This window comes from Spea bombifrons, chromosome 6 (assembly GCF_027358695.1).
Source record: "Spea bombifrons isolate aSpeBom1 chromosome 6, aSpeBom1.2.pri, whole genome shotgun sequence".
Lineage (NCBI taxonomy): Eukaryota > Metazoa > Chordata > Amphibia > Anura > Pelobatidae > Spea > Spea bombifrons.
This window is the reverse complement of record NC_071092.1, coordinates 31951899-31966941: the sequence shown is the minus strand read 5'-3', so window position 1 is coordinate 31966941 and position 15043 is coordinate 31951899. Positions and strand designations below refer to the sequence as shown.

Sequence of the window (15043 nt, the reverse complement as noted above, 5' to 3'; positions counted from 1 at the left end):
CCAACATAAGTATTTGTCAATGGGACAAAAGACTAAAGTCGAGATATGAGCTTTGAGTTTTTTATTGTATCTGGCTTCTTCACACTCCTACTTGTTGTTTAATAGATGTGTCAAGAAATTCATGACTCAAGATTTTGTGCCACTACCTGAATTTGTTTTACCATGTTTTTATGTGCAATATCACATATAGTCACCAGAGTGCCTAAAGTAACGAAAGAATTAGATATTCTCTATATGTCTTTTTTGAGCTTTCAATCAATTTAATGTTATATAATGTGATTTCGCACAGTTGTGGATAGTGTGTATTGAGTACTTGCTTTGCGTAATGTGCTTAAGGCTACTTTATTATTTGGTCACTTATATAGTAACCTAGCAATTCAATAGGTTACATGCTTAGGCACAAAGCTTCCTTTTTGTTTTGAGTGTTTCAATCTTTGCGGCTTGGGGGATAATAATCTGCAGTGTTTTAAAGCTCTTGACACCTAGCTAATGCAAAATCCCTGAGGTTTAGAAGTAGTACTGCCACTCTTGCTAAAGGATGACCTCTTCCCCCTACCACTTTGACCTCATATCCTTCCACTGCACGTCTATATCCCTTACACAAGGTTTTATTTTAAGGATGGGTGTCCGTGGTCTTTGAACCTTTAAACTTAAAACTAGCAGTTAAGGGACTGTATAGTTACATCTTATAGTACTCACTGTCATATTACCTTATATCTAAACTTGTCATACTCAATAAATAGGTTCCAATGCTGGGCAACCATAAGTAAGAACTTATTCCACTAGTGTTTAGTTATACAAACTGGGTCAGAAACTACTTTCAGACTCAAGTCACCAAAGATTAACTTGCCAAGTGGGATACAGTCCAAGTTAAAAAAACAGACAAAAACCATCTGTTCCTTAAAAATGTTTCTGTTTCTGTTCCAGGGGTTCCTGGAATTTCACAAGCTGGCTTCCAAATGCATTCTTATAAGATTTCTGCGTCAAGAATTAAGTTTCTATTAGGCCTAATTTTTAAGATGAAAAAGACACCACATTGAATAAAATTTATGTTTCTATAAGAGTCCAAATGTCATCAGTTTTCCACTGCTTAAAGTAAAAATAGAGCCAAAATAGTAGACTTATGCAATCAGATTTGTACAACGCTTAATTTGAACAAAATCTGTCAAGTTGAGTAATTCACACAAATGTCCAAAAATTAGGAGGGACCCCCAACAAATGTAAATCAAGAAGAAAGCCCGAATTGGCATTTTATAGTTTTTTTTCACTCTCATTCACTCTTTCAAGCTCTTTCTTAACATCTCCCCACCTTCTCTGCTGAATGCTTTTGTATCCGTGTCTCCTTTTCCTTCTCCCACTTCTCCCCTTGCCTCTTAGTTTTCTGTCTCTTGTGAATTTTTTCTTTGTATTCCAAGAGGCAAGAATAATGCAGACAGATTCATGGAGATAGAAAGGTACAGAAAAGAATGGAAAAAGCCCCCCGAATAAACATACATTGTCCGAAAACAAATGGACCAAAAATGAAATAAAAAAATTAATCAGTGTGAAAATAATCCCATAAATAATGTTCTAGAATATTTTAAACAATATCTTAGAAACAAGTTTTCTACTTCTCTAAATAAAGCCGATGAGAAGCACAAACTATTTTTGTTTAAAGGTGGAAGTTATTCTAATTTGGCAACCTATATCTCAAAACAAACCAGGACTTGTGTGTGTGTGTGCTTTTATCACAATTTTGGTTTGGAGACTTTTGTATTATTTTACTATTCTTTTTTCCATTTCTGGTCATGTTATGGTAAATATCAGGATTTCTATTTTTGGGGGGGGCAGTACTCAAGTTTGTGTTTTATATTAGTTTTAGCTAGTTGTTAACTTTTGTGCCATGAAACAACATGGGCTATAATAACGAAGAGGCATCTGTTGCATATATGTTGCATGGGGCAAGTAAATTAAAAATTTGATTTGGAATACCTTATAAAAAAAATTCTTCAACATGTCTTGAAGACGTACCAATTGCAGATTAAGGGATTATGTAGAAGTATTCCATTAGGTATATATTATATATATCGACTAGCTCGAGCAATATCACCAAAAATAGTCTAAAAAAGAAGTTAACTTTTTATCCCATCTAGTTATTTTATTATTACGAATGGGAAACAAATGTAAAAAAGAAACAGAAACAAATACAACCGTATAAATAATTAAATTGAACAAATCTGTAACATATTGATCTCATTATTTAATAATATCATAATACTATAACATGGTTACATTTGGTAATTTCATTTTGGCTACATTATATGTGCGTTTGTTGCCACTACAGTTTCATCAATCTCTATAATTGCAGTTTCAAAAAGATACCTAAACTGTTTTTGACACTTTTCTGTCAAGTATTAGGGTAGAAGAGCATGATCTTGGCATGCTTAAGATAAGCAGCACAATCTGATCTTGGCCCAGACCCCAGCCTTGACTAACCCCGAGGAAAACTGAATTTCCTTGCACTGTAAGAATAATCCAAATAATTAGCTTCCACTGATATAAGAAACAAGGTACTTGATTTTACTGCTATCGTCAAAAACAAAATGTCGATAATAGTTGCCAAATGTCAGTTTGCCGCACAAACTATTGCCAGTTCCGAACCTAGATCTACATCCATGGAAGCCATAGAGAAGACAAAGTGCATGTGCTATTCTATTCCAATACCTAACGTCTAACGTCTAGATGTAACACAGGCTCTGGCTTCCTTTCCATCACATTTGTTGAGCCTTCTTAAAGCCTATGCTGCCTTGTCCAGCTATATATTTAGCACCTAGTCATTTAAGTACCAAAATGATGCACCATACATTACTTAGATACAATATTATTTGTCTATGTAGTTTTGGTAAGAGTGCTAAAATAAAACAAAGCAATTAGTACTTGTTATCAGTATTCCTTAAAAGTAAAGGATGACTGGAAAAAGTCTGGCAAAATAATGCACCATTATTAAAATCTAAATATAAAGGAGAAAACCTTCTAAAGAAGATCTCTATAATTCACACTCTTAATATTTGTACACAAATACTGAAAACAGCACAACTAGAGCACAAATAGCTCCAAGGAAAAATGCCATTCCCATAGATTTAGATTCATGTTGTTTCACGGTTCGAGTTTTCATTGGTTTTATGATGCGATCCCAGGTGGTCATGATCTGCTTCCTGGCTTGTGGCCATTTCCCAGGTCCAACAAGACGGTACTGTGCTGGTGTGCAGGGTCCAAACAAGACTGCAAGGGCTAAAAATGGGTCTGTGGGGAAAAGCTGTAAAATATTAGGTTTGACCTCCATGTCAGTTGCTAGTTCATCCAGGTATTCAATGTAATCCAGCTGTAAACCACTCTCCCTTGATGTGCCAAACCTGTAATGAATAATAATAAATAGTACAATGCCTTCATTTCATTATATAATGTTTGGAGATACATGTTTTAATAACTACAAGAAAGCAGTATATACATGGGTGGATGACAGGTTCACATTCTTCTTATAGACCAAATGAAATTAAGATGCATTATTAATCGAGGCTGAATGTTTTACACAAGAACACACGTGTACTATATAGGAGTGATAATCTCTAAGATATAACGCTCTACTGGGAGCTGCATACGGATATCAATACTGATGTACCACGGTCTAATACAAGCCAAGAAAAGAGTGAACTATCAGAAGAATGCACCAAATCACCATGCCAAGTATATAAACTTTTAGTCCATTATGTTATGCTCAACAATAATCACATTTTGCTGAGCAAATATTTGGGGCGCTCTGTCCCTTTTTCAATGTGATAGCTCTAAATCTCCCTTAATTGTGACCTAATGCATTTAAAAAGAGCCAGATCACCCAGGAACAACAATAATAGTTTCTATACTTATTCTGTGGTGTATGTGTCGAATATTTAACTTTTATTGAAAGCACACATACATTTTATACACTTGGAAGTTTTTGATGTGAAAATTCCAATTTGCCGGATTCAGAGTAGATTTCATTGTGCTCCATTCATAACTTCCTATATAATCTTATTTCTGTTTTATCTCTGCGTTAAAAAATACAATTACAAATGTTTATTAAAGGCCATATTACCCTCTTAAAAATGATTGGATTTGATGCATGATCCAGCTATATGCTACACACCGTCTATGTTTTTTGTTATTCCTCAGGCAGAGCCATTAAACGTCAAGAGTCTTATGAGTATGACATTTCATTTTCATTATAAGTGCTTGAGTAGGAATGCAAGTTTAATAAAAGGAAACATAGAATTACTTTTTTTTGGTAATCTGCTTTTTCTTTTCGATATCAGCCATCACCTCTTTGAAAGATGGAAATTTACACAAACCTATAAGGAAAAATAAAATCATTGGTATATACTATTTTTGGCTATAAATTCCTAAATGTGGACATAAACATGTATTTCTGTTAAAATATATCTTTGCAAAATATGTAATAAAAAATAATGATTTTATAGGAATCTTACCTTTAAAGACTCTGGTGACCCATCTAGCTTGGATCTCTGCAGTGGACATAATAGGACCAAGGGGCTGGATAAGCCCAATAACACCCAGAGTGGGCTTCTCCAAGCTTGCTGGAAAAATGCTTCTATACAAAGATGTTTTATTGTTTTCAACTTTTATAATAGACTCATCCAAAAAGGGAAATGAGAAGTTATACCCCGTGGCAAATATGATAACATCAATGTTTTCTGTAGTTCCATCATCAAATTTGACTGAATTCTCAGTGAATTCTATCACCTCTGGCTTCACCAACACAAATCCACATGTTATCCGACTTGGCAGTTCATCGTTTAGCAAGGGCTCTTTAAACTGAGTTCTGCACAAAAATGTTTTTGATTAGTACGCATGGATTATACTACTTCTTGTTCAGACAAATGTAGGTGAATGCAACAATTTTGTTGCTTTGTATTTCTAAAAAAAAACCTAAAAACCATACAATGTGGCAACACATAAGGAGCTATTTGGCCTGTCTTATCAGCTTCATCCTCCATTTGTGACTGGACTTTGTGACAGGACTTCTTTTATGTCAGGGAGACTTATCAAAAGTGTGCTTTAAGTCTCTCGTATTAACTTCTTTCATTTATAGACAACTATTCTGCTTATCCAAAACACTAAACAAACTTTTATTGTTATTATTATTTGGGAGAGGGGCTTGGTGACTCGGAAGTCAAAATGAGCTTTGTCAGAAACACTTGAATATTTTGACTTTAAGTCCAGTAGAGCAGTGTGATAAACTCATATTCACCAAACATTTTCCCAGAAAAAGGTAACTTTAGGGGAGAAAAGAAAGACAGAGGGATGTGTCTTGAAGAGGAACTTTCAATCCTAAAACACAGACATTTATGGGCATGCATTGCCACGCAAAATGTTATTATAATACAGAAGGTATCCTATGGACATTTACTGTTTTAGCTGATGCTAAGAGGCAACATTATGCACCCTGGAAAAAAGTATGCCAGCAAGCAGGATTAAATACAGACAAAAAGACATAGGAGTTCATGAATACTTTCAGAAATCTCGATCAACCTTTATATGTTGGAGTAAAGACAAAAGCTGGTTGCAGGGCAAGATATGGTATTTTTAAGCTGGAGGATCACAGGCTTAGATTTATTGTGAGGATTTTTATTTCAATGAACAAATGATGGGCAATAGACTTTCGACAGGTGCATTATAGTTCAATATAGCGTGGGGCTTTAATATTTTATAGAACAATAAGGTTTGAGGTTCCATAGCATGCAGAAGAATGGTCTTCATGCCTGAACTCCAACCAGCCTTGCAACTCCAGTTGATATTTTTTTTTAAATCTCACAATTACCTGTCATAGGGCTGAAGGCCATAGTTGGCATGGTCAAACCATCCATTCACTTTCCTGTCAATTAACCAGCTAACAACAGATACAGGAAGTATATTACGGAACCAATTTTGAAACCGTGCTCAACCTTGCTCAAAAACACGACTCATTACCCAGGATCCTCTTCTTGTGCTAAGAAACACCTGAAAAACATCTAGGTTACCTTTGATATATTTAGCTAATACTTTATATACTTATATTAGCATTTTATATTAATCAAGTTACATGAGAAATCATCATACCAACCAACAAAGAACCTAGTCCTAGCAAAATATTGCAAACAAAAAGGAACATATATTATTAAAATAACATTTTATTTACACAACAATGCAACAAACAACAGATTTGTGTCTTAACAATTTTTATTTTATGTACCCTTTTAGCATACGTGTCATGAATGAATTAATAATTCTAAACTGAGCCTTCAATACAGTATTATCACTGATACCCAGAATGGTAATTGATTGAATGATTGTAGCAGGATCTCAAGATAGCATAGTCAAAGAATATGTCACATTGTGGATAACATAAAGCATGTTACCTGAGAAGCAGTTCGGCTGAGTTCAACAGCAATATCGCACCCTGTATTTCCCATTCCTACTATGAGAACCCGTTTCCCTTTGAATCCTTCAGCAGTCTTGTATTCTCGGCTGTGGAAGTATTTACCTTTAAAAACTTTTATACCTGCGAATCAGTGAGAGAAATATTGTTAATCCAAAATGAGTGCGTACCTGAACATCATAACGTTTCATAAACAGATCATTCTGGTTGTCCAAGAATACTGTGTTCTGTTCATTCAACAATTTGTAGGAATTGAAAACTTTTAATGCTTCAAGATGTTCTTTGGTAGGAAGCTGTGACAAGCATGGAACGAAATGGATTGAGGGTGCAGAGGTTTAGTGGACCATTGATGTGGTTTTGGTGTGTGAGGGGACCAATGTAGAGTAGGAATGTGTGCATTATTTGGCTAGCTAAACAGCATTCATTTTTTTTGCACATTTTACTGTTTTACTTGGAATTGCTCATATATATACTGTATAGATTTATATAAAATGGTATATTGGAAATGTATAGGTAAATACATTTTTGACTGTATAACATGCCAGAGGAAAGACATTATCTTGAAACAGGGCCGGCCGAAGACTTAACGCGGCCTGGGGCGAAGTTTAAAATGATGACGCCCCCCCGGTACTTATCTTTAAAGAGTCCTAGGCGAATCTCCCTGCTCTGCCACGGTGCCGGCTTGTAATGCTGAGCGCCGGAAATTGACGCCACTTCCGGCGCTCAGCATTACAAGCCGGCACCGAGAGACCGAACAGGGAGACTCGCCTCAGAGGAGAGAGAGGGGCGCCGAGCGGGTAAGCGAAAACCACTCGGCGCCCCTCTCTCTCTCTTCCGCTTCAAAAAAAAAAACGCTTGGGGCGGCAAAGTGCCGCCTGGGGCAATTGCCCCAGTCGGCCCCATTGTAGGGCCGGCCCTGTCTTGAAAACTAGCAAACGTAATCTACCTGGCCTATAGAATAATCATGTTTAACAAATGTGTTCTTTCCATGCCTCATGCAGTGCAATTGTATCGCTTTATTAGTGGATAGCAACTAACGGGACTAATGGGAAAAAAAACATTAAGATACAAAAGCAACTATTTTTGTAGAAGCATAACTAGTTTCGTGTTTGGGCAGTGAAAAACACTGAGATATTTTTAAATATGTTAATTAATAAGGTTTGTTGTTGCAAATATAAAACAATTTTAAATAATCTCTATGAAAACATACATTTTCATTACTCACCTGGAAAAGCCTCCAGTGGATAATTTGGTTCAGTGTGGTGACCAGAGCAAACCATGACAGCATCAAAGATGGCTGTCTCTTGCTTTCCATCTTTTTCTGTAGTCACTTCCCACTGGCCTGTACTCGAGAAGTCAGGGGTTTTCTTCACACTCCGAATGAGTGTCTGAAAGAAAACCCGCATAGCAAACACATAAACATAACTATCCATTATACATAATTATCTTAATATGTTTAATATTTGTTTTATTAAATAAAAAAAAGCTTATTCAAGTTTCACTTTTCAATAATATAGTGATTATAAAGTGATCTTAATTTTTCAGACAGATGATGATTGTCGTGAGATTAATTTCTGATCAATGAATGACATTTCCTTTTTACCCTGAACTTGATATATTTCAGTAGTCCAAATGCTTCTGCATAATTCCGATAATAGTCCAGCATTCTAGTATTGTGGAGGAAGTTGGGGGTGTTATCTGGGTGTGGAAAATCACTGTAACACATCAGTTCTTTACTGGTATTGCTGACAACGGACTGGTAGATACTGGCTCTTCCATTTTCCACATTTGGCTAAAAACAAAACGTGAAGTGATACATTAATATAAGAGTTAGAGGCTTTTTTTAACCAGAGTGGTGTCCTTATACAGATACAGTTATTGTTATTATTTATCTTTGTCACTTAAAAATTTAGTTTAATGTAATAAAGCTAAGTGTATTATACACTGCTGCCATGTGCTTTAATGTATATCACCTTATAGCCTACATTTCCAGGAGGTCTAATAAGACTTCTGTGAGTAAGAAGCACTCCAACTGATTTCCCTGAGCAATCTTTCTATGCTGCAGGTCTGGAGTTGTAGCATCTTCAGTAGGTAAATATTTTTTGGGCGAGGTAGGTATAGAATAAATATGAAAGAACTTATTAATTTACCCCATCGTGAAGCTGTCTGGGACAGTAGACTCTCCATTTATTTATTTATTTTGCCTTTGTTAAAATGCAAGGTTGTTCACATATGAAGCAACAATCAGTTTACTACACCCTATAATATAATTATAACGTGTTCCTAAATTGTAGAAATACCCATGATACTCAGAGACTAAGACATGCCCTTGACTCTCTATCTATACCATACTTTAAAGGTGCTGCCCCCCTTATTCTGCCTTCTGCCTTCTCGGGATAAAAAATCAAGTGAAATTTTCCATCATTTATAATTTCTGTGAATAAAACTTCATTGTAGTGTCACACAAAAGTAGGCACTGTTAGGCTGTTGCCATAGAAATGGAAAAATGCTTCATAAAAGCGTGGCTATGTTGTTTTCCATGATCGGTAGTTATTTGAGGAAAGACTAAAATGATAGATCTGGTAACATCTTAACTAAGGAAGGTCAGTGACTTTACTTACAGTGTACCTCCAAATCCCACCAATATCATCACTTCTTTCAAAGCAGGTAGGCTCCAAACCCTCATCGAGACAGCATTTCAGAGATGTCAGACCACTGGCTCCTGCTCCAATAATTGCAACCCTCATTTTCACCATTGCATAAGAGTACTAGAAGACCGACATAGATATAGTGATACACATTATTTACAAAAAATAAGCTCGCTTCCACCAAAATTAAATAGGCAACTTCAGTTTTGTGAACCCAGAGTTAAGTCATATAGCGATGTTGTAAAGTACCGTATATGTGCCTGGGTTTACCATGAACTCTAATACTATATCCAATGAACACTTATATTTTGTGTTATATTTTTGTGCTAATGTTAAGATGTTGGTAGAGTAATTTATATATCAATAAATTGATGTCCCATAATAAACCAAAAAGCACGAAGAGAAACCAAAATAAAGTGGGGACCGACAAACAATGATGAAAGTTCGGTAGACTGCCCAACACGTGTTCCACCTTAACGGCTTCATCAGGGACTCAGAAACATGTCGAGTTGTCCCCGAACTCTCTCTTTCTCTCACCTTACTCTCACCTCACTCTCTGTTGTGTTAATCCTACTAAATATAACATTTAAGTATTGATTGGTGAATATTTACTTTACTGGAAGATCATTCATTTGAAGCTCTTCTAGAACCTTAACATTTTGTTACAGCTCCATCAAATATATTAGTAATCAATCAAATAGTAGCTATATCCTAAACATACCAAGAAGGTAAACACGTTATCCAAAACAGGAAAGTATTCATTCTACAAATACTTTGTGGTTTTATTTAAGAGTTATTAGTTATTGTGGTCACACTTATACCTTTTTCTAGGTAATATTATTTTGAAAAATATCAAGACCAAAAACAAAAGACTACTCAAAGAAAAAAGAAGAATGAGTGATTGAGAAAACTGAACCAAAGATTGGCTCAGATTTAATATAAAGAATTTTTTTCACCTAAGAATGCCAGATACCTGGAATAACCAAGGCACTAGGTAGGTAACTAAAAAATATGAAATGTTTAATCTTCATTATTTTATAACACAAATTATACTTAAAGGATAGTTTTCTATATACTGGTTTCCTCTTTGAAGCAGACAGTTAACGAGTATTTCCAGACCTGGACATATATTCCAGAAGCCGTTAGATATAAACCTACATATGTAACAAACAAAATAAAAAAGCAAGAGTGCCCAGTATCTGCCCAGTGCCAGATATTTTCCTCTAAAAAACTTTATAGAAAAACAGCACTATGCATCACAGCTTTGTTGATTTTTCTAGAAAATAGTTCTGTGCTATTTTTATTGATTTATGCCAACCCTGTAACTGCTTGTTATAGCGCATGTAACTAATATATTAAGTTTATACTTACGCTTTTTGGTGAATAAGACTGGTGCTTCCTTGATGGTGCCAAAGAAGTTGTGTCACCGATAAGTCTGTAACTTTCTTTTTGAAATCAGCCTCAAAGAGTGCTCCTCCTACATAATGAAGTCATTAAAAATTAGTGTACTGAAGGAGGATGGCAACAATAGTAAGCACTCGGTGAACTAATATGACCCTTCATTTAAAAAAACTATAATGATTTCAATTTCATTTTTTAGATTTGTTTTCTAACATTCTCTGAATATCTCTTAAGTTTTAGTAGTGGCTGGGAGTACCCAACAACAAAAAATGTAACTGGTTCATAAATATTTGTACAGTAAGAGGACCATGTTGACCATTTTCTTAAGGACACAGACATATTGTGATGTGCTGCCCTGCACCATGTGAGATGTATAAACTCAAAGAAGGGAATCGGTAACCTGCTGGGTAGGACTGCACAGAGATTCATAATAAATGTATATGTGTTGGAGAAAAATTGGTCGGTGCTGATACCCATACCTGGGAGCTTCTCGGCTCCAGCTACCCGGAGCTTTCCCACTGCACATTATTTCTGACGTTGGAGACGTTCCCGCTGATGGCATGCGGAAACACCACCATTTCAAGGAAAAAAATGGGAAAATGAGAGTTCCCAGGTATTCTGATACCGTAATGTACAGATGCTTACAAATTATCCAAATTTTTATATTATTTACATCTTAATTTATCCTTTATAAATCCAATTGTTAATTTGCAGATAAATATTGAAAACTGACATATCTATATCTTCTACAGAGCACAAACACTGCTTTTAATGTAAGCTTTATTTGCTTTTGCAGGATAATATTCCCTTTACAATGTACATTTGTCCACTGTACACAAATGTAAATTCACACTAATCCAATATAAATACAAAATCAACTGTGCCTAGAATTGCAAGATCATTTTTGGGTGTTCCACTGCACACACCATGTATTAAGAAGGGAAGGTCCAGGTATCATGCTGACTTTATATTCCGTCATGCCACTTACAGCTGGTACATGTTAACTATTTGCTGTATGGGGTGAGAGAGATCTAATTGATATATAATTCTACGTTCTGTATTTCAGTCTGATGGAATGAGAGTGGTGTCGGAAATGGGATATATTTAGGAAAAGGGGATTCCAGGTGCCGACACACCTTCGTCTAGGGGTAAATAGCTTAAATCCATGTAGCTCGAATAATCAGAAGAAAATACTTCTTTGATAGGAAAATGGAGGGGCTAATGCTGTGCTGAAGTCTATGAAAGGCACACAGTTCTTATAGGGACAATGACATCACGTTTACAATGTAAGATCAAAAGCCTAAACAAAACCAAACACACTAAACAAAAGCTTCAGGTTTTTTTTACAAATCTTATCACACATTATTTACAAACAGACCCTACAGACAATGCAATACACGATTTACAATTTCCCTTTGATGTGGGCTTTAGGGGGTTACATTTGCACTTAAATAAGTCTCTGTCCTTTCTGTGAGCATGTGATTTCAACTGGCCAAATATTGTTTAGTTAAGTCAGATCACTTTAACTCCTTTTACACCTATAATGACTGTAATTTATATTTTTAATGTAAATATGTTATAATGCTCCTAAGGTGTCTGACATAGTCTGCATGCTACCTCCACAAGTGGTTTATCATTAAAGGTTGTGATTCAGAATATGTGCTCAAACCCTTCTTCAAAGTAGAATGTATATGTTATTTGTTCATGTCAGTTTTGTTTCATGACTATTTTCCCCCAAAACACCATGGTTTCCCATGCTTGGCCGGTGAGTCTGGCTTTGCTTTTTACATTCCGGAATACTACATTCCCCCTGCATGATATCGTATTCTAAAGCTAAAAAGTTAGAGAGGTCAAAAAATAATTTTGCAGTTTATTAACCCCTTAAGAACACAAATATTTTACACTATTTTACTCTTGAGCATGCTAGGGTTTTCAGCATTTTTGCTATGGCTCCTGCCCTCTTGTTTATTTTATTATTTTATATTTTTCAGGACAACTAGAGGTTTTTTTATATGAAACCGTTCCCATTTATACAGTATATGCTATAGCTGAGAAAACAAAATATGTGGGCAAAAAAAGGAAAATTATTTATATTACAGAATATTACAGAATATGTGCAAATACAGAAAAAAATATAGATGTGTATTCAACATTTTCTGGATATGCCATGTTGTTTTGGATGGAATGGGGTCCAAATTGGAATATGCAGATTTCCATTTTTCAACCATTTTTAGCAATCAATTTACAGGGCCCATGTCTCATCTGGGGCAGTATGATGGTTGCATATTACATCTTAACTCAAGAAAACAATATATTTGTCAAGGATGTGTCGGGGTCGGAGCACAGCGCAGAGAGACACTGTGTACAACGAAGTCATGAAAGAGTAAATCGTATTATCAAAGTCCAGTAAGCCAGCCAAGGGTCAAAATCCGTGAAATCCAATATAGCAAGGTACAGCAGCAAGTGTTAATCCAATAATCAAAGTCCCGAAAGCCAGCCAAGGGTCAAAATCTGTGTAATCCAAATTAGAAACGTTCAGCAGCAAGGGTATGGGATACAGCAAGGTACTTGAACAACCAAGTACTGAATGTACAGGGTTGCAGGTTTAAATAGCCCGCCAAGCTGCAACACCTCCCAAAACCCCTCCTTCCCCCTCCAGTACTGTGACTGTCCGTCACCCCCTAACTCCGCCCCCCCTGGCTGCCCACAGCGGTGTCGGACCGCAGGACACGCCCCCGTCATTCCACTCGCCCCGGAGCTTGCCGCCGCAACAGAGGCCGGGGATGTGGCTTGCGGGTCGTGGAGGCAGTCCATGACCACGTGGTACACGACCGAAGATGTGGGTGCCGCGTGGAGTCCCCCCCGGGCGAAGACCTCTCACAGTGTGCATTCAGCAACATCATCTGAGTCAATCAATGTCCCGTATGCTTAGGTTTGGCATGGTTATAGGACATTAGACAAAACTGGAACATGCGCATTTCATTGAGGATGGAAAATATGCATCCTCATTGGTAACTAAGGGACTATCTATCTATCTATCTATCTATCTATATATACTGGAACGAGGATGCCCATATTGCCATTAGTGTTAAAGGTTAATGAATAAATAACTACTCAAACAAAGGGAGGGGAAATAGAAGCTTAAATAAACAATGCCCATAATTACAGAACCTTTTTGGGCGTTACTCTGCATGCACTTTATATTAGGAAGGGAAGGTTCTGGTATTAAGGTAGAGTTGATATTTCAAGGTATAAATAAGTTACTGCAGCTACACCTTAGGTATAGGTGTAGCATGTAAAATTCATGGGTATTCTGCATTTCTGCATTTTAGTCAGAGAGTCAGGTGGGGACATCACAGCCCATGGACTGTAGCTTGAGTGCCAGCCAAGCTGGATTGCTGTTGCAGTTAGAGGTCAATTGTTTTCAGAAACTTGTAGTTATTTATTATTCAGTGTAGAGTGCAGGAATCTAGTGATCTTTGTGCCGCAGAATAATCTGGAAAATCCACCTAGAATCACTTATTCAAATCTCTTTGATATGCTTTATCCCTCTGCAATTGCAGATTTGGCATGCTGTCCACCAGAAGTTCATTGAATTTGTACCTATATGCTATTAAGGGAATCCATTCATTACAGCAGGAGTCTCATAGGACCCAGATTAGATTATTTGTTTCCCTTAGATTAAATTTGCTGCATTCTGGAGTCGTGTCGGCATCGGCTACGGGTGCAACACCTCGCATCGGGGTGATGGCAGGGTCGATTGTGTTGGACGCTGGGTTGGCTACGCTGGTTGTGTAGGATACCTTAGCAGCGGTAGCTGACATTTCTCTTGGTGCGACTTACATGTGTTGGTTGGGCTCCCTGGGCCTGCATCTTAAACAGAAGACATATGGAAAGGAGATTATTTTTAAATCTTCTCCCTTCTTCACCTTGAGGGGGCCCCTTTCCGGCAAAGGAGGGTGCAGATAAGGACAAGGAGGAGAAAAGGAAAAAATATTGGTATAGGAGGATTCCCAAAGCCTTCAAGAATTGGATGATGGCTTTCTATATTTTCAAAAAGTAAATAACAAGCCCTTAAATAAAAACAATCGATCTACTGAGCAGCACCAAACAGCCTTGCTTAAGTCTAATCCCTCCCCTCAGGTTAGGACATCCTGGAAGTATTGAATCTCATGGCTGGGGTCCAGTGGTTTGGTGCAAGAGGAATGCACTGGGTTCTCCCTGAGTTTGTTCAGCTCTTCAGGCTTCTGGGTTCCCCGCTGGTGTTAGTTATTCACCTAGGGGGGCATGACCTGGGTTCAGTTACAATCTGGACTTTTGGAGGTATTACTAAGCATGACCTGGCACAGGTTTTAATTATTTTTCCTGATGTAGAGATCATTTGATCTGAAGTGGTCCCTCTGAATTTTTGGCAGCACGTGAAAAGTCAGTGGGCTCTTAAATGTTCCCCTATCAAGTTAAATAATAGGATATCTAAGTTTGTTGTAGGGGTTAATATCATTCCAGTGCAGCACCGGGTCTTTAAACGTAATGCTGCAAACGT

General features: G+C 36.9%; 1 pseudogene; it reads right to left on the bottom strand.

Moving 5' to 3' along the window:
• Positions 1-3040: 3040 nt before the first annotated feature.
• On the bottom strand, positions 3041-9213 carry LOC128499778 (dimethylaniline monooxygenase [N-oxide-forming] 2-like; annotated as a pseudogene).
• Positions 9214-15043: the final 5830 nt, after the last annotated feature.